A 21975-nucleotide genomic window follows, 5' to 3' on the forward strand; every position below is an offset into this window, starting at 1 on the left:
TGTCACCTTCTTTGAGCCATATTGCCCTACTCTTTAGCTTCCATAAGGCTTCCTCCTCCTTTAGAATATTCTGCTTTTTCCTTTCAAGCTCATTCATTCGGCATTTCAAACTGAAGGGGAGAGAGTTGGCTTTCAATAACTTGGAGATATTGTCCAACTTCTTTTGTATTTCTTGAAGAGCCAATCTTTTCGATTGTCTTTTTTTGTGTTTCCATGCCTTTACCACTTTTCTCAATGAGGACATCTTATCTCGAAAGGTCAGAAAAGGGGGAGCCAGGCAGTTAGCGGATAATTCCTTCCAAGCTATTGATATTTCTAACTCGAAAGCAGGGTCCTCTAGGCAAGATCTGTTAAACTTAAAGGGGTATCCACTCTTGAATTCCTTTTCCTTCCAGCAGAGAGATATTGGCCTATGGTCGGATATGAACACATTTTTAATGGACGAGAAAGGCATTCCCATTTTATCAATGATGTTGACATGGACAATAAACCGGTCTATCCTTTTTGCAATATAGGCTTCTTCTATTCTTCCATTATTCCACGTAGGCATCATTTTGGTTGGAACAACATCTACAAGATTCCTGTGAAGAAATTCATACTTGATTCTATCAGAGAGCGGTTCTCTCTTTCTGCACTTCCCCCATCATTCTTCCGGACTTAAAGTAATAGTAAGATCACCTGCAATCATTAATGAATCAATGTCAAAGATTTCTGAATCAAAAAAAATTTCCCAGAAGTAAGACCTGTTTTTATAAGGGGCATAGACATTCAGGATATTGATGGGATTGGAATATCCTCTAATGACCGCTGAGATGAGAATTCCTGCAAAGCATTTATAAGCTTTAGCATTGATCCAAGAAGGGTCCCACATAACCGCTAGACCCCCTGAAAGACCATTGGCTTCCGAGGCTGCTATGTGCCACAATGGAAACATTTTCCTGAAATAAGAGATGGCCGCTTGTTTGTTGTGCATGGTTTCTTGTATAAGAATAATTTTTGGCATGGCAGAGAAGAAAAGGTCTTTAAGCGCCAAAAATTTGAGATCTGCTCCCAGACCTTGTATGTTCATTGAAATGATGAATGTCATTGTGTGGGGGGGGCTAGCCGCGCTTGCTCTAAGAGGCTGTTTTTCAGACATGTCAAAAATGGGAACATCCACAAGTGACAGGTTCCTTATACCACCATCTGCATCTTTAGTCCTCCCCCGATAATGTCTGCTTCCACCATTGTTCTTCTTCCTTACAGTTATATTTTTTGCGAAGTTAGGGCTAATGAGCAGGGGCGAAGGAAGCCGAGGCTTATGTATGGTTAAGGGCTCCAATTCGAGAGATTTCTTGCTCAAAAGGAAATCCAAGTCACTTTCATATAAATTTGGTGGGGATGATGACGAGGAATTTAAAGGGGTGGTCGGTTCTTTACCTTTAATGAAGGGATGTTGGGTTTTATATTTATAATTTTATCTTTTTTAAGTAAAAAAATGTTTCTTTAATTACAACATTCTCATAATTATTTAATTTTGCAAAACAATATAATAAACTATAGAAAATCTAACATATTTTTAAAATTCAACAAGTGTTGATGGAAATATTTCATGCTATGTGAGGGACTATTAAGACATTATTATTGTTGTTGGGTAGCATTGGACAATATGAAATTACAAATAACTAAATACCAAATAGTAAAACCTAAATTAATTAGATTCTAAAAATTAACACTAACTTAAATTCAATATTTTTACTTGAATTTAACTATATTTAAACTAAACTACAAAACTAACTACCATGTAAAAATAATAAATTCAAATTAATGTTAAAATTTACTATTTTTAGTTTAATTTTTATGAATATTATTTTCATATAAAAAACACACAAATGAAATTGAATTAACCCTCAAAATAAATTTATATTGTAACTTGTGTGTGAATTTTTGAAGGAGTTGGTTAATGACGTCACAAATTGTTGTCTGATTAGTACTGAGAGTAAGTTTGGATGGAAAAGCTGTATTGTTGTCCTACTAATACTGACAATGAGTTTAGTTGGAAAAGCTCCACGTATGAACCCGGGGAGATATAAAGGGCAAGCACTGTAACCTAAAATTTAAAAAAAAAAATTTATTAAATTTTAATAATGAGAATCCCATTATTTTCCCTTCTTTTAGACTACATGAATTCTCATTAATTGTACCGGAATGAATAAAAACTAAAATAAATGGCCGCCCTGTGATGTAAAAATGTGAAACAACAGGCTGTCCAACTTTATACTACGTGACATGTAATTCATTACGATAGAGAGCAGATATGTTCTAATCCAATTTCGTTTCTCAAATTTATTTGTTATTGATTCACATTTCATTTACTTGACAGATATACTGTATTTTATTTAGAGTTTATTTATACGACTTATAAATCTGACCTTTTTATTTATGTAAGTTGTAGGTATTATGTTATGGCAGAAGGCGCTGTTGAAAAATCAACATTCTAGAAGGCACTGATTGAAAAATCAACCGGAACCTCATGAGCACATTGCAGATTGCATTAATCTTCTTGGATTCGTAGGAGTGTAAAAATCAGAGTGTACTATTTTTGCTTTTAAAGGTTTGGTGACCATCAGAAGAAAATCTTTATTGTACGTGTAAGGTGACATGAACTCTGATATTGGAGTTTAATTGCATTGATATCTTCACTGTTCATACAATTCACTAGTGTTTCTAATATCAGTTTATTCTATGGTGAGTAGAAATAGTACATTCGATGGAATACATAAAATGTGTCTGCTTGTTTTTTTTGGTGAGTTTGGTAGGATTTTTTGATTTTTTAGTTTATATGTCTATTATTCATTTCACTAAAGGGAAAGGGTAACACAAGATTTGAATCTAAGATCTCAAGTTCTGTAGAGACTTCACTCCACTCCCATAGTACTACTCTAGACTAATGAAAATACGTATTTATTAGTGTAAAGAAAGAAACAAATTACAATAAATATATTTAAGTTATTGTGAACCCTAAAAAGTGTGTGTTTATTATTGCAAAGAAAGATTACAATAGATATGTTTAGATTATTGTTATATATATATGAAGTAATTTAAAAGACTAAGTAAATTACTTAAAATCTCTTTTTAAATATGTCAACCTAAATATAAGATAAACCATACATTTCACTAGCATTTTGGAACCTACCTTACTCTTGAGTATTAGTTCAAGCTTTTACATGATTTGATTGCAAGGTTTTACGATGAATAACGTTTACCTATATCCGTAATCACTATTTCTATGGTCGTTTGAATTCTTTATAGTAAGTTTAAAGAGCATGTTTATTTAGTATGGTTAGTTATGGATTACTTATAGGTGAAATTATAGGTGAAATTATTTGTTTGGTAAATTATAAAAGGATAATATTTTAGTTAAATAAAGATTTTTTGTGGTAAATATAAAAATTTATGTATTTATATGGAGCTATGACTTATTGATAATTATATTTTTATAATGTCATATTAAATTACAGTTAATTGTATATTTTTATTAATTTTATTTTTGTTAAATTAAAATTTGTTTTCTTTAACTATAATATTTTCATAATTATTTAATTTGTTGTTAAATTATTATTTTTTTTCTAATTTTTTGTTTCTACTATATAATATTCAACTACAATTAATCACTGTTTTCATATGTTCAACCAATCAAAAAATTTATAATTTTTTTTAAATAAAAAATTGTTTTCTTTAATTACAATATTTTCATAATTATTTAATAAATTGCAAAACGATGTAGTAATCTATAGAAAATCTAACACATTTTTAAAATTCAATTACAGTGATTGAAACTATTCATCGAAATATTCCATGCTATGTGAGGGACTAATAAGACATTATTATTGTTGTTGGGTAGCATTGGATTCTCTACAACCACAATGTTGAATTTACAAATAACAAAATACCTTAGTTTACAAACTAGTAAAACCTAAATTAACCTAATTCTAAACATTAACACTAACTTGAATTCAATATTTTTACTTTAGTTTAGCTATATTTAAAGTAAGCAACATGACCAACTACTATGTAAAAATAATGAATTCAAGTTAATGCTAAGGTTTATTATTTTTACTTTAATTTTTATGAAGAATATTTTCATAACACACACATGTGAAATTCAATTAACACTCAAAATAAATTACAATATATAGGAATACATTGACACAATCAATTCCTAAAAACTAGGATTAGATAAATTATTTGGGCTAAACCTAGATTTTTTCAAGAACTTATTTGTTTTAACTTCTAACTATTTCAGTTTCTCAATTATTCCTAACACACCCTTAGAAATGAATTTTCTACAACACATACCTTGTTTCTACAAATTTCAAAATTAGCATTTCCAACAAGCAAATAAGTTGGCCACATTTTCATTTGTAGTGCAACATGCCAAGCTAATTTATTTTCTAGAAATGATTTGTTTTAACTTCTAACTACTTCACTTTCTCAATTGTTCCTAACATACCCCTTAGAAATGAATTTTCTAGAACACATAACTTGTTTCTACAAATTTCAAAATTAGCCTTTCCAACAAGAAAATAAGTTGCCCACATTTTCATTTGTACTGCAATATGCCAAGCCAAGCCAAGTGAATTTCTTTTGATTGTATCTTTTCTTGTACAAAATAATGTTGTGTTCCAATATTCTTTGACTTGGTATGGTACATTAGGTTACTTTAAAATGTGATGGAGCCTTGATTATCACATTTGATAATTGTTACCATACAAGTTGATTTTCTCCAACATTTGTAGAAATGACAAGAAATTTGTAGCTGCTAATCAGATTAGTAGACACAAATTTCTTCTACTCAATTTGCCGAAGGGAAAACATACAATAGAAACATATGCAATAATATGCAACCATCAAAACTCAAGGAACACAATGATTTTATAGGGGAATCTAACTGGGAAAAATCCGCCACTGCTTTGCATTAATTTAGATGATAATATGGATCAGTTACAATGACTGCTTCACACATGAAACACACCGTGCACCACAATTGTGATCTCCTATTCACTGCTTCACACATGAAACACACCGTGCACCACAATTGTGATCTCCTATTCACTGACCTGCTCTGACCAACACTGAACCAAAATCGTCCTCAACCTTCCTCCTATCTCCTTGCACAATCCTTGAGGAAATATCCACTTGGATCACTTTGTCTATATCCACCTGGATCACTTTGTCTCCTAGTTAAATCAGTAAACTCGAGTTTGTATGCTAGAAGTAGAGTTATGCATGACTTGATTGCTAAGATCTAGCAGTCTAATGGAGTTATTGTTAGTTTTCTGAGCTCTAGTCTATAATAGAGTGAATTTTATACTAGGAAATTCAAATTCCGTGAGTTAACAACAGTTCTACTACTCAATTGAACACGTAATGACTCTATTATAGACTAGAGATCAGATAACTAACAATACAATAACTCCATTAGACTGCTAGATCTTAGCAATCAACTCATGCATAACTCTACTTCTAGCATACAAACTCGAGTTTATTGATTTAACTAGGAGACAAAGTGATCCAAGTGGATATAGACAAAGTGATCTAGGTGGATATTGGTAGCCACCCGCCTATTCCACCTAAACCTCGAGCTCATTTAATCAGTTTCCTTGATTATAACACAATTTACTATTTTTACCAGTATTAGGGGTAGTGAACTTCTCCTAAACGACACTTTTTTGAGGTCCTAAGCAAGCTCGTGCTTACATGCTTGCCGTCAATATTGTAGTACTGAAATAGACCTTTATAACAAAGTATCAGACGCGCCAAACGAAGATCATATGACAGTTACCTTTCTAAGCAGGTATTATACGTGCCAAATGAAGATCATATGACAGTTGGGAAGTTGGTTGTCCAACTAACCCCAATGGGGCCCACAAACTCTTAGTATTCCATCTCCTAGGGTTAAGATTTTGGTTGTTTAGGGTTTCCCTTTGTTGTTCAATAATAAAAAGGCACTTCAGCCTCATTGTAACAAAGTTCACAAGTCATGTAGCCGCCACATCTCTTCTCACGGATAAGCTACTATCGCATCAACTAGTTTATTTACATTCTACATGTAAACAATTTTCAGTATTTTGTTATTAATGAATTGAAGTTTTGTTTTTTCTTTCTGTGTGTTTCTATTTATATTTGTTTAGATTTGTTGGGCTGAGAGGTGCATTCTACAACTCATTGTGAGGGTGATGTATAAGTATGTCTATAATCAACAGAAAGTGAGACATGTATCCAATAAATACAAATAGTAAATAATTTTCTCCAAACAAATTAATATTTACCTAAATAAAAATCTAAATAACCATACAAATGTTAGCCTAAATAAAACCCTAAACAATCATATAAATAAAAAATTAAAAACATATTTACACAATAATTACAATTTCTCACTAAATTCGTTATACTTGGATTTGATCTTCTTTGTTTTCGCTGTCTTGGTAATCACTCCACATTCCTATAAATAAAAACCTAAAATTCAATTTGAAAAGTAATGCAAACTCAAAATTATATATATATATATAAAATCAATATTATTTATTTTATTTTTATTTTTAATATATATTATTTAGTAAAACCAAAAGTTATTTCCATCTAAATTTTATATATATATATATATATCTTGGAACAACCTTTAGGATTTAAAGCCTACTGTGCAAGAATGACGTCGATATGCCACATAGGTCTGTCTATGGTCATGTGTAACAGATAGATATGATCAAGCAAGGGTTCGTAGAAGGTGTTGATGAGGCCAGCTAGCTCTACATATTCAATAACGTGAGATAGACATGATCAAGCTTTCGTAGAAGGTATTGATGAGGCCACCTAGCTCTATAACCTAGTAGAAGGTGTTGATGAGGCCAGCTAGCTCTACATATTCAATAACGTGAGATAGACATGATCAAGCTAGGGTTCGTAGAAGGTATTGATGAGGCCACCTAGCTCTATAACCTAGTAGAAGGTGTTGATGAGGCCAGCTAGCTCTAGATATTCAATAACGTGAGATAGACATGATCAAGCTAGGGTTCGTAGAAGGTATTGATGAGGCCACCTAGCTCTAGATATTCAATAACCTATTTTCTCGCATGAACTATATGCTGGATATTCAACAGGTTATTTTCTCGCATGAACTATATGCTACATATTCAATAACGTGAGATAGACATGATCAAGCTAGGGTTCGCAGAAGGTATTGATGAGGCCACCTAGCTCTAGATATTCAATAACCTATTTTCTCGCATGAACTATATGCTGGATATTCACAGGTTATTTTCTCGCATGAACTATATGCTAGATATTCAACAACTTATTTTCTAGGATGAACTTTATGGTAGGGTTTTAGTGCAATCACATATTTAAATTTGAATTATGATCATGCATAATGGAATTATCTTAAAAGTTTTTTCAAGATGCTAAATTTATTAATATATTTAAAAGTTATATTTTAAATAATAAAATATTTAAATATAATAGAAAATGTATAAATAAATTTTAACATATTTTCAAAAATTAGAATAGTTATATAATATATTTTTTTAAATTTATAAAGTCACAGTAATTCTCTGAAAATTAAAAGTAATTTGGTTTGGAATAAATTTTATAATTTTTTAGATGGAGTGGTGTTTTACTTTAAGGGCTTTTATGATAAGTGAATTGAAACTTAGAGTTAGCATGTCAGATAAAAGGGGTTGGAAAGAAATTAAGTTATGTATTGGTAAACTATTAAATAGATGCCCCAAGGAATTCCAATTTGACTTACTATTTTGTAAGTTTGGCAATTCAAAAGATTAAGCTATACACAATATAAGTGCCCAATGAGATTTTCAAGATATCCATTCCAATTATGAATTTTTTAATTTAAATAAAGACAATTGCAAGAGAAATATTATGAACTTTTCAATTTCTATCCCATCTTAAATATAGTGAATATAAACTACAAAGATTAAATGCATTTTTTAATTTAAATAAAGAAAATTGCAACAAAAATATTATGAACTTTCCAATTTCTATCCCAAAGTAAATATAGTAAATATACACTAAAGAAATTTAAATAATTAAAGTTATTCTTCACTCATAATTTCAATTTCAAATATTACATGACATTTTTATACATGATAGTGCAAGAAATAAATTAAACTTTTGTAAATAAAGTATAATAAACTCAGAAGGTGAGATTTTTCAAAATGAATAAATCTTGATGAGAAAATTAATTTGATCAGATATATAAATTAGAATTAAAATGTCCCTAAACTGTATCATTTCAATTTGTAGTTTAATTTTAATTGAAATTTTAACATAATTTCTTATTTATAATTTTTCCTTAACAAGTGATCCAAAATTTAATCAATATAAAACATTGAAACACATTGCATATAATAATATATTCAAAATATATATTAGAGGAAAATGTATATATATAAATATTCAAAACAGACAGTCTCTCAAAAAATTTCATCAAAATGTTATTCAAGGTGTATTTTTAAGATATATAGAAAATGAAGATGTGATGAAATAAAAATAAAAATAATTTATTTTACAAAAATAACTCCATTAAAAATCCTAACATGAAAACTACTTGCATAATACTTCCCTACACTAATTTAGAGAACATTATTTCTTGACATTGCAAAATAAATTATAGATAAAAAATCATCAAAATATTGGTGAATGAAATAAATTATTTCAAACATTTGTAAAGAAAAAAAATTATTTGGGGCGTAATATTAAGGCAGTAAATTATTAAAAATAATTTTCAAGATATATTTAGTAATACCTAGAGTGACACTATTAAGAATTAATTAATGGTCAAAACTTGTGATAAGTGGAATTAAATTAAATAAATGTGTAGATTTAATCATCTTGCAAACTAAAAATTAATTATTGACTTGATTGCCTCCCTTTTTCATCAACAACTAATAACTAACAAAATATCATATATCTTCAAAATCTTTATTACAGGAAAAGATATATTTACAAATATTCAAAACAATTACATATATTCAAAATTACTAACCCACAATTGCACACAACAATATATTCAAAACACTTATTAGAGGAACATATATATTTATAAACATTCAAAATATTGTCTTCAATTTTTTTCATCAAAATGCTATTTAAGATCTATTTTTAAGATATATATAAAATGGAGATGTGATAATTGTTTGGAAAAACAAATAATTTAGAGCATTTGTAAACAACTCATTTAAAAAAATAAAATAAAATTATTTCTTGATTTTTCAAAACAAACAATGCATAAAAAAATCATCAAAAGATTTTTGAATGAAATAAATTATTTCAGGACTAATATTGAGAGAATGAATTATTAAAAATATTCTTCAAGATATATTTAGTAGTACCTCTTGGGATACTATTAAGAATTAATTAGGTGTCAAAAATATACATTGAATTAAATAAAATAGACGTGCAAATTGCAAATTAAATATTGACAATATGGTTTCCCTTCTTCATCAACAACTAATTAGTAACAAACAATTACATATATTCAAAACATGGTTTCTCAAATAATTTCAACCAAATACTATTTAAGATCCATTTTTAAGATATAGAAAATGGACATGTAATAATTGTTAGGAGAAGTAGATAATTTGTAAACTTGGTCACTCATTAAAAAAATTTCAAAATACATTATTTCTTGACTTTGCAAAAAGGATTATTAAAAAAATTGATATTCAAACTCTTATTGAGGAATAAATTATTTCAAACATTTGCAAAAAAACAAACTATTTCAAGTGTAAACTTGAGGTAGTAAGTTATTAAAAATAATCTTCAAGATATTTTTAGTAATTAATTCAGTGTCAAAAGTTGCCATACCTAGAATTAAATTAAATAGATGTGCAAAATCAATCTTCTTGGGAACTACAAATTAATTATTGAAAATATCTTATAGCTTGTTCATCAACAACCAGTTACCAATAGAAAATTACATATACATATAGAAATTCAACACAACAAGTGTAACATGCACAAACATTACTATCCAAATCCATACACATAATCACACAAACCACTCAAAGCATCCAAGCATAGACATACAAATCATTCAACCCATCCAACACATACTGAATTAACCAACACATACTGAATTAAAGAAGAGAATGTTATGTAAGGAGCCAAAGAAAGCATAATGTAAAGCTTCCACAAAGCCTTTTAACAAGGAAAAAGTAAAACATGATGTAGATCCACCACAAAGCTTTTTAACAACCGCCAAATGAAGGAAAAACAAAAGCCTTTCCTCAAGTTATACACTCCAAAGAGAAGGTCACCTCCAGGAAAGCATAATGTAAAGCAACCACAAAGCTTTTTAACAAGGAAAAAGTAAGGCATGATGTAGATCCACCACAAAGCTTTTTAACAACAACCAAATGAATGGAAAACAAAAGCCTTTCCTCAAGTTCTACGCTCCAAAGAGAGGGTCACCTCCATGGATTTGATCTCTCTTAGCCATAAATCTAGAGTTAGATGCATCTAGATTGGTATTTAACTTGGGATCTATCATGTGTTCTTAGGTATCAAATAACTAGAGGTGCAAACCTTTCCTCAAGTTTTACACTCCAAGAAAAAAGTCACCTCAAAAGATAAGATCCCTCTTCATACATGATAAATGTTTGATAAACCCAACCCTCTTCATGCATAATAAATGTATAATAAACCCAACATTAATAAATCTACAAGGCTAAACCATAAATAAAATTCAAACATAAACCATCTTATCAAACATAACTATTATTTCTTACCTTTCTTTCTCAAACCTGAATATTATCTTCACTATCTATTTACCATGTAGTCTGGAATATAAATACACTTATAAAAGTTTTCATTTTCTAATGTTTAGTTAATGTCTAACCTAGATTCATTCTCTATTATCAAGTTATTACCTAACCTGGATTCCTTCTCTATTATCAAGTTAGTGTGTAAGCTGGACTATAAATACAATTATAAAAGTTTCGAAGCTAACTAACCTAACACATCAATACATTTCATAAAAGTTTAAACCTTTAATACGTACCGAACTACATAGTCTGTAATTTGGACCATGAGTACACCGCTAAAACCAAAACGTAGCGAATCCACATCACTAAAGTCACTAGTAACGACACTTATCCAAGCAAACTCGAGAGATAACAAGCCCCAAAGCTAAAACACATAAAGAAGCGGCTAACAATTGCCCAACTCAGTAGAAATTTACAACCAGTAGTATTTGATGTTGCGTGTCTAATTGAAAGGCTTTTACCAAGAAATTTCGAGAGAACATTATTATCCCTTGGCAGTGTCAGACATTGGATAAGCCATTGATTATTAACTTGTTATCTAGTTAAAAATTAAATAGCATTATCTAAAATTAACATTATAAAAAATAAAAAATATTTTATTTGGTTCGTCTCTCATTTTGTTGTTATGAACTTATTTTCTAATGATTTCTTTATAATGCAATGTACCGTTGTTGTGAGATTAGTGGCATTTCATGGCAGCGCTTAACTAGCTTGCTATAGGGCATTAAATGCCCAGGGATATGCACTCAGCTTAGCCCGATAACACGCGAAAGCCCAAATATTATTTAATGCCGAAACTCCCCGCTCCGTGTTATCTCGTTAACCAGCATGCATATCCCCGGGCATTTAATGCCTATAGCAAGCTGGTTAGGTGCTGCCGGCATTTCATTGCTATGAACTTATTTTTGCAATGATTTGTTTTCTTAATGCAATGTACTATTGTTGTCAGATTAGTACTGAGAGTACGTTTTGATGGAAAAGCTCTATTGTTGTCCTACTAATACTGACACTTAGTTTGGAAATGCTTCATGTATGAACCCAGGAGAATATAAAGCCCATTAATTGTATGTGTTATGTCAAGTTTTAAAGGTGTTGTCTAATTACCTACAAATTGTGGGGACTAATTTTTTTTTTTTTGTAATTTGGTAAAAAGAAATTTAAAAAATTAGAATGTTGAGTTTTTGGATTATTATTTTTTATGGTGGAAATGGATTCAATAATATCAAAAATTTTTAGAACATTCAAATTCAAAATCTTAATATTGAAAAACTGTAATCTAAATTTTCAAAAAAATTCACCAAATTTTATTATAATCTTACAAAAATTCTCATTATTTCTCAAACTAATTTATAATTTTTTTTTACTTACATGAATTCAGAACATTAATTGTACTGTGCAAAATTGAAATGAAAATAAATGGCAGAGCAGATATGTTCTGATCCAATTTCGATTCTCAATTTATTGTTATTGATTCATATTTCGTTCCCTTTGACTTTACCTGAACGAAATTGAGCTCATGAGTTCCACATTGACAGATATACTGTATTTTATTTAGAGTTGATTTATCCGAGTGACCCAAATTATAAATCTGATTTGGTATGTAAGTTATAGATATTATGTTATGCTAGAAGGCGCTGAATAATCAACATTGTAGAAAGCATTGATTGAAAAATTAACAGGAAGCTCATGGAGCACATTGTAGATTGCATCAATCTGATTGGATTCTTAGGAGAGTAAAAATCAGACACTGATATTTTTGCTTTTAAAGATTTGGTGACAACAAGAAGAAAATCTTTATTAGACGTTGTAAACGTGGAAGGTCTATGACGTAAGATGAAATGAACTCCGATATCGATTTTAATTGCATTTATATCTTCACCGTAGATACAACTCACCAGTGATTTGCAATATCAGTGACATCACCATTTTCTACAAAAATACCGTTGATAGTGGGAAGAAATAAATGTGTTTATTGTTGCTGTATACAATAGTACGTTTGATGGATACCTAAAATGTGTGTTTATTAGTGCAGGGAAAGAAGCAAGTTACAAAAGTACCGTTGATAATGGGCAGAAATAAATGTGTTTATTATTGAGGTATACAATAGCACATTTGATGGAATACCCAAAATGTGTGTTTACTAGTGCTGGTGCTGGGAAAGAAGCAAGTTGCAATACAAATGTTTACATTATTGTTTTATATGTTGGTGGGCAGAAATAAATGTGTATTATTACATTACACAAAAGTACATTTGTTAGAAAGCTGAAAATGTGTGTTTATTATAGTAGGGATGGAACATAAGTTGCAATAGATATGTTCATATTATTGTTGTATATAAACAAGGTTTTATGGCAAGAGTTCCTTGTCGTTTAGTTTAATAAAATATTTTAATGTCATAATGTGTTGTATGTATTCTAAACAATAATAAAATTGTAAAATAAGTTACATGAATATTTGTTTAACTTTTTTTTATTAATTCTTTTAATATAATTAAACATTTTTTTGGTAGATAAAGGTTATATATATGTAATTGACATTGAAGAGAATGATAACAAGTTAATAATTATTTATTTAATATTTAATGATGGCAGTTTTTTAATATAATGCTCATATTATAGTACACATGTCATATCATTAGAGTATAGATTGATATAATGAGAGTTGTACAAATTGTACACATGTTATTTTTCATATTTTTTCAAATTATTTTTTTTTGTAAATTAAAAAATAAAACCCATAAAAATGGTCTATTCAGTGCTTTACACCAATGAGAAAATAAAAATTTTGAATTTAATTACAAAACATTTGTGTTTATGATACATAGTAATTAATATATAATGTTATTTTTCAAATTATTTATATTTATTGTACATAGTAATTAGTGATATAGTACATAGTAATTAATAATAGAGTACACAAAAACCAATTCTTGCACTCATTACACAATAAGAGTGGAGACATTTCAACCAATCATATTTGAGATAAATAGAAATAAATGTTATTTAAAAACAACAAATTTAATTTTATAATGTTAAACTTTGGATAGATTTAATTTTTTTTTAATCAAAGCAAAACTAATAGCAAGTCAATGAAAAATTGAATACGTTATGTTATATTCTTCAAGCATAACAGGGATAACAATATGTGATAGGATTTTGGAACTCATACTTTACTCGTAAATACTAATATTAATAATAATAATAATATTAATAAGGTTTTACAAAGAATAAGGTTGACAATAATCACTATTTTTATGGTTGTTTGAACTCTCAGAGTAGTAAGTTTAAAGAGCATGTTTATTTAGTATGGTTAGTTATTTATTACTTAAATTAATTATGGGTGAAACTACAAGTTTGATAAATTACATAGGGATAATACTTTAGTTAAGTAAAGATTTCTTTGTGGTAAATGGAGAAATTCATGTACTTACATGATGTATGCAAGGTTTTACAAAGAATAAGGTTGATGTTTGACCCACAATAATCACTATTTCTACGGTTGCTTGAACTCTTCATAGTAGTAAGCTTAAAGAGCATGCTTACTTAGTATGGTTAGTTATTTATTACTTAAATTAATCATGGGTGAAACTATTTTCTTGATAAATCACATTAGTTACATAAATATTTCTTTGTGGTAAATGGAGAAATTCATGTACTTACATGAAGCTATGACTTATTGACAATTATATTACTTATTTCTATCTTGTCATGTTAAATTACAATTAATTGTATATTTTCACTAATTTTATTTTTGTTAAATTAAAAATTGATTTCTTTAACTATAATATTTTCATGATTATTGAATTGTTTCTTAAATTAAAAATATTTTTTTTTCTAATTTTTTGTTTCTATTATGTAATATTCAACTACAATTAATTAACGAGTAAAAATTTTATAATTTTATCTTTTTTAAATAAAAAACTGTTTTATTTAATTACAATATTCTCATAATTATTTAATTTTGCAAAACAATATAATAAGCTATAGAAAATCTAACATATTTTTAAAATTCAACTATGGTTATTGAAAGTGTTCATAGAAATATTTCATGTTATGTGAGGGACTAATAAGACATTATTATTGTTGTTGGGTAGCATTGGATTCTTCACCTGCTATGTAAAAGTAAAAATACTCAATTCAAGTTAGTGTTAATATTTACTCTTTTTTACCTTAATTTTTATGAACATTATTTACACTGACACAATCAACTCCTAAAACTAGGATTAGATAAATTATTTGTGTTAAACCTAGATTTTTGCTAGAACTTATTTGTTTTAACTTCTAACTACTTCAGTTTCTCAATTATTCCTAACACTCCCCTTAGAAATGAATTTTCTACAACACACAACTTGTTTCTACAAATTTCAAAATTAGTCTTTCCAAAAAGCAAATAAGTTGGCCACATTTTCATTTGTACTGCAATATGCCAAGCCAATTTCTTTTGGTTGTATCTTTTCTTGTACAAAATAATGTTATGTTTCAATATGCTTTGATTTGGTATGATACATTAGGTGATGAAACTTTGATTATCACATTTGAAAATTATTACCATACTTGTTTCTTTTCTCCAACATCTATAGAAATGACAAGAAATTTGTAGCTTCTAATGAAATCGAACTGAAAATAATAGACAAAAATTTCTTCTACTCAATTTGTGGAAGGGAAAGCATACCATAGAAACATATGCAATAACATGCAACCATCAAAACACAAGGAACACAATGATTTTATAGGGGAATCCAACTAGGAAAAACCCCTTCGCTGCTTTGCATTAATTCATATGAGAATTTGGATCAATTAAAATGACTACTTCACACATGAAGCACACCCTGCACTGTAATTATGATCTCCTGTTATGACCAACACTTAACCAAAATAACCCTCAACCTTCCTTATATTTCCTTGCACAATCCTTGAGAAAATTAGCCCTTAAAAAATAGGAAAATTCTTTATTTCTTTGCATAAATACTGAAGGAATTGACTACCTGCTGTAATGCGAAACCTGTACACTTAAGTAGTAATTACAATGTGACTTTTCCTCCACTCCAACTAAGAAATTCAAATTCCATGCATGACAAGGGATACTTTTAATAAATTGATCAGTTAACTGAGAGATCAGTGAGTTAACAACAATTCTACTACTCAATTGTACTCCCACTAATTCTATTCTAGACTAAAGCTCAGATAACTGAGTTTAACTAACAATAACTCCATTAGATTGCTAGATCTTAGCAATCAACTCATGTACAAATCTACTTCCAGTATACAAACTCAAATTTACTGATTTAACTAGGAGACAAAGTGATCCATGTGGATATTGGTGGCCACCTGCCTAATCCACCTAGACCTCCAGCTAGATTCATCAGTTTCCTTGATTATAGCACAATTTACTATTTTTAGCAGTTTTTCAGATGTTGAACTTCCAAAGTTGTTTTGACCCCCTAAACAAATTTTTTTTAGTTCTGCAGTAGGTCCGTGCCTATGCATTTGGCGCAAATATTGAAGTAGTCAGAGATACCTTTCTAACAAGGTAGGGTACACGCCGAAAGAAGATCATATGACCAAGTTATGATCTCAAGAAGTTGGTTGCCCGACTAACGCCAATAGGGCCCACAAACTCTTGGTGTTCCATCTCCTAGGGCTAGGGTTTTGGTTGTTTAGGGTTCCCCTTTGTTGTTCAATAATAAAGAGGCCCTTAAACCTCATGGTAACACAGTTCCAAAGGTATGTAGCCGCTACATCTCTTCTCAAAGATAAGCTACCATCGCCTGAACTAGTTTATTTACATTCTGGATGTATATAATTTTTAGTACTTTGTGTTGGAGGGAATTGCTCCCCTAGGGCCTTTTGGGTTGAAACCCTAGCAGACCAAAAGTTGTCTATTCAAAGAAACATGCATTCATACAGCCATTGTGCTATTATAAGCAAATTCTATGATAAGGGTACGTACCTTTGGTCCTACGTTTAAGAAGGCCCTTAGGGTCCAAACCCTTCATGGAGTTCCCTTCTTCTTTTTTGTCCTGCAAAACAACCAATTCAAAGAACATAGCAGTATATGGACAAAACTTATAAAGAAACCATCTTCATGTTATAAAGAAAGGTAGTTAGTTATGAAATCCAAACAACCATTTACATATGAATTCTAAACATGAATATCATTAACATAAAGAAGATTCATTTCAGGAACCAAGACATGTGTTTCTTTTATTATAGACAAATAAAGTACATAAAAAAGGAATATTTTCACCTGAGTCACCTTCAGCAGGCTCCAAGCAAAGCTTCCTTCCAGATCCATTCCAGCCTCAAGCCTCTAACAAACTCCTTCCATGACTCTCTCCATGATGTCATACATGGTGGATGAACATCAACACACAAGGAAACAAAGGTTTCCAGTAAAAAATGGGGTAAGTGCAGAAGGCACAAGGGACTTCAGACCTGGTCAAGGGAAAAATCTCAGCATAATAACCTTTCTCTCTCTTCTCTCCTCCCTTTGGCCTTCCCTTTGAGGTCTTTTTATACCTCTCCCAAAGTAGTTTTTTAGTTGGGAGTTGGTTGGGAACAGTTGGGCCACGGGCACTAACAGGTGATCAGCAGGTAAAACCCGCGATCTCCGCCCGAAAATGAGGAATTTTATATTTTTTAAAGTGTTTTAATACATACACGCGGGTTGGGTATACACAGACCCGCGTATACACGCGTTTAACTCAGGGCAATGTCGCGTATAAGGGATAAAACACTGTTTTTTAAATTTTAGGACCAGGTCTGGAAGGAGGGGTTGCCCTAGGCCATGAGTACAGCATCACAAACCATAGGAGTGAGATTTGGAGCTATAACACTTTGTTATTAATGAATTGAAGTTTTGTTCATTGTCTCTCTATGTTTCTGTTTATACCTGTATTTCATTTTGTTCCTTCATAAATATGGATTAGTGGTATCAAAGCGCTTTACTCTTTCTCTATTTTTCTGTGCATGTCCCTAATGAGGTCGAGGTATAAGGAGTTAGGGCTCGAACTGATTGAACCTTTGCAAGACCGGCCTCACCAACACCAATGACCTTCCATGATGGAAGAAAAGAAGTAAGAGGGAGCAAGAGATCCTTTCAAAATATTGCTCGAAGAATCCCTCAAGCGACAAAGGAACACGATGATGGACAAATTTGCCTAGATCCTTTGGGGGATGCCCACATGTGATGTATCTTCATCCAATAGCCACTTTAGAGGCACCACTCCCTTTAAGGTACAAGTCAACTTTGACATTCCCATATTTGAAGGCCAGATAGATGCAGATGTCATAGACAAATGGTTAAATCTATTGGAAGTATATTTTTCGGTTCAAATTTTTTTCCAATAGGGAAAATATTACTTTTTTCACTCCTCAAACACCCACCCCCCCCACGTCAAGGACTGGTGGGAAACCTGCTATGAGAAAAAGGATGAGAGAGAATCCTCATTGCTTTTAGCCACACCCACTTGGAATTGTTTTTGAGACACAATCAAGGAATAGTATTACCTTGTCGGGAGCTACGAATACAAGTACATACAATTGACTATGTTGTGGAAACAAAGGGATAAAGATGTGCATGAACTGATGAATCTTTTCCATACCCTATGCACAACATTTGGTATAAAATATTATGAGAAACATATGGTTCTTAAATACCATGGTTGTTGGCATAAATACATTAAAGAGGAAATAGAGTTCATGAACATCTCCTCGATTGCTGTGACATACTGATATGTTTCCAATATTGAGCATAAATTCAAGAAGAAGAAGTGAGACTTTGGATCTGTAAACCCAAAGTAGATCAAAGGTACCCCCAAGGCATAGAACAAAAAGAAGAGCTAGGCTATAACCCCCTAGGAAAACTCCTTGAATCTGCAAGCGAAGTATAACAGGAAGAAAAACAAGGACACTGACAAGTGGTGTGAGTTCCATAAAACTCCTACTCACAACACCAACAAATGTCACACAAAGCAAGCGCTTGTGGTTGACCTAAAAGACTCAGAGATAGATGCATACTCTAATTTTGAGCTAGAACCCAATAAGGGAACTGACAAGGGAAAGTAGATCATTGATGTAGAACCCAATATGATGGTAGCCACCACCAAACTCCAAAAGGCAGAACTTGAGGATCGAGATGAAATGGAGCACCTCTTATAATCAAAATGTGAGTAAAGGGTTCACGGGTGAGGTTCATCGTTGATAGTGGGAGCCAGAATAACCTGATCTTAGCTGAGGTCGTTAAGAGATTGAAACTGCCAACAACGCCACACCCATAGTCGTACACCGTCAGGTGGCTCCTCCAAGGGAAATATCTCCCTGTCAGCCAATAGTGTCGCTTTCCTTATAGCATTAGGCCCTTTGGAGATGAGGTATTGTGCGATGTTGCCCCTCTGGAAGTCTGTGATGTTTTATTAGGTCAACCATACCTATGGAAGCGCCATGTTATATATGAATTCAGACATCGTTCGGTTATTATTACTTTGGGTAAGAAATTGTACAGGATACTAGAGGTAGTGTCACCTACCACCTTTTCTTTGATCTCTGCTAAACAATGCAGTAATATCATTTCCCAGACTGGGAAATTTGTATTCTTTATGATGCACCCTCAAAGCAAGAGAAATATTATGGCCACATCCACAATCTCTATACAAGTCTCCTCCGTATGAAATCAGTAGATGGAAAAGGTCATGTAGGAGTACAAGGACATCTTCACCTCACCCACCAGGGTACCCCTACACTGTCAGGTAAAGAAATCCATCGATATGACCCCATGCATGCCGGTGCCCATGGACCGATCTATCAATGCTCTGTTATGGAGAGTGATGAAATCAAGAGGAAGATTAGGATCTATTCCATAAAGGGCACATCAATCCAAGTTCATCATCATATGGGAACCTGACCGTGTTGGTATAGAAGAAGGACATAACCTAGGAGCTTTGTATTGACTATCGGGTGTTGGATAAGATCACTGTCCATAATAGGTATCCAATCCCAAGGATTGATGACCTTATGGACCAGCTGAAGGGGTAAAATATTTCAACAAGATTGACTTGAATTCCAAATATCAATTCCAAATATCACCAGCTACCAATCAAACCCTCTGATGTTTGGAAGATTTCCTTCAAATCTAAGGAGGGCCTTTTTGAATGGATGGTCATGCCTTTCGGGTTGATGAATGCCCTCATAAACTTCATGAGGCTGATGGACAACATCTTGTAACCCTTCACCAACTCATTCATGGTAGTGTATTTGGATGAAATCTTGATCTTTAGCTAGAGTTGGGAATAATACCTACACCATATTCGATAGGTCCTCCAAACCTTGCAGCAACAGAAGTTGTGTGCCAATTTGGAGAAATGCACTTTTGATATGGACCAAGTTCAATATCTGGGGTACATGATTGATGAGTGGGGTGTGCATGTGGACCCATAAAAGATACAAGTTATTTTATATTTGTCAGTCCCAACCACTCCAACAGAGCTCCACAACTTTATGGGTCTTGCCAATTTCTATCACATGTTCGCGTTGAGATTCTATCACATTACTTGGCCTTTGAGTCAAGTCACCAAGGGCATAGTGAAAGAAAAGTTATATTGGTTCGAATCCCAACAAAAGGTGTTTTCCGAGTGGAAGCAACACATCTGCTCTGCACTAGTGCTCACATTACCAAATTTGCAGCAACCATTTGAAATTGAGACATATGCCTTTGACTATGCTATTGGTGTAGTTATTACCCAAAAGAGGCATCTAGTGGCATATCATTGTTGGCTTAGCGGGTCCTGACCCAGGTTCAGAGTTAAGTTTGCCAAACAAATCCGTACACTATTGGCCATTTTGGCATCAACCCATGGAGCGTGGACTGAAGTCTCACTCGAAGTAGTATGGGGGGATGCTGGAACCAAGTTTCCACACCTAGAGATGGGTGTGATGTTGTTTTATGCCCTAAAACTACCTTTGCATAGATCGATAAGCCATTAAGGCTTATCGATATGAATTCCTTTAACTTACCTCTAGACCTTCGCAAAGGTCTACGACTATCTTTCGCGGACCCTCAACAGGTGAATCAACCACTTACGTGCCTATATGATTACTCCTAACTCCATATTTACCTAGATCAGCTTAAGTGTTCAATAACTTTAACATGCAACAAGATATTCTTCGCGTAAACAATTATTATTACTTGCATTCATATGGCAATATAAATCATGTAGAATCATGCATCAATATAATATTAATTCATAAACCCATCATTCATCATAACATAATACCACATTCATTCATAACAAAAATGAATAGCCAAAACATAGGAATTATTGGAAGAATCTCTTTATTAATACTTTAGTTCTGCTTACAGACTCAAGACTTCCTTGCACACTCAGCAGTAGGGGTCCACGCACTCAGCTACGGACTCTACTCTAGGACTTTGTGCACATAGTTTCAGAGCATCACTCTAAGACTTCTTTACTCTTACTCTTAATGACCCATTACATTTGCCTTTATTGATATCTATTATGCCTTAGTCTCTCTAAGACTCTCCTTTTTATACAATCCCATGGTTCGCAGACCATGGGTGGATCTACTAAAGCCGACACAACTTACATACAAGAAGGGTAAAACCCTTTATGACACTTTACTATCTACGCGCTCCGAAACCATAGCCTCTAGAGACTTTAATTTTTTTACAACAAAATTTGGGCTTTTTGCCCCAAAACTGACCCTAGGGGATCGTGTCCCAACAGGCCCCCAACACAAATATTGTGACTCGCCCCCGAGTCACTCTGTTGGTGTGGATATCTTACGGCAGAGACCTCCCCGCTCTACTTGTTCTATTGCCACCTCAGTCGTGCTCTGCATGGCTTCCTATTTGATCTGTTCCACCAACTGCTCTGTTGCTAGTCCTGTGTTGTCTTCCTTGATCTTGTGTTTTGTTCTTTGTAGGCTTGACGACTTCTCCTCAATGGTGGCAGAGATAAAATAGGCTTTATCTAGCCAAGGCCCCAATCTGGCCTTGAGGACCACCTCTTTCCTTTGCGCTGCCTCCACCTGTTCGACCAGTTGTTTTGCTTCATGTAGCTTGGCCAGTTGTTGTAATATAGCGATGGTGCACGTTGTCTCTCTTGCTTCATCGTACCACTGCTACAATTCACAGGCTT

Source organism: Pinus tabuliformis, chromosome X (assembly GCF_031772625.1).
Source record: "Pinus tabuliformis cultivar Carrire ecotype Pingquan chromosome X, CPIR1, whole genome shotgun sequence".
NCBI classification, from domain to species: domain Eukaryota; kingdom Viridiplantae; phylum Streptophyta; class Pinopsida; order Pinales; family Pinaceae; genus Pinus; species Pinus tabuliformis.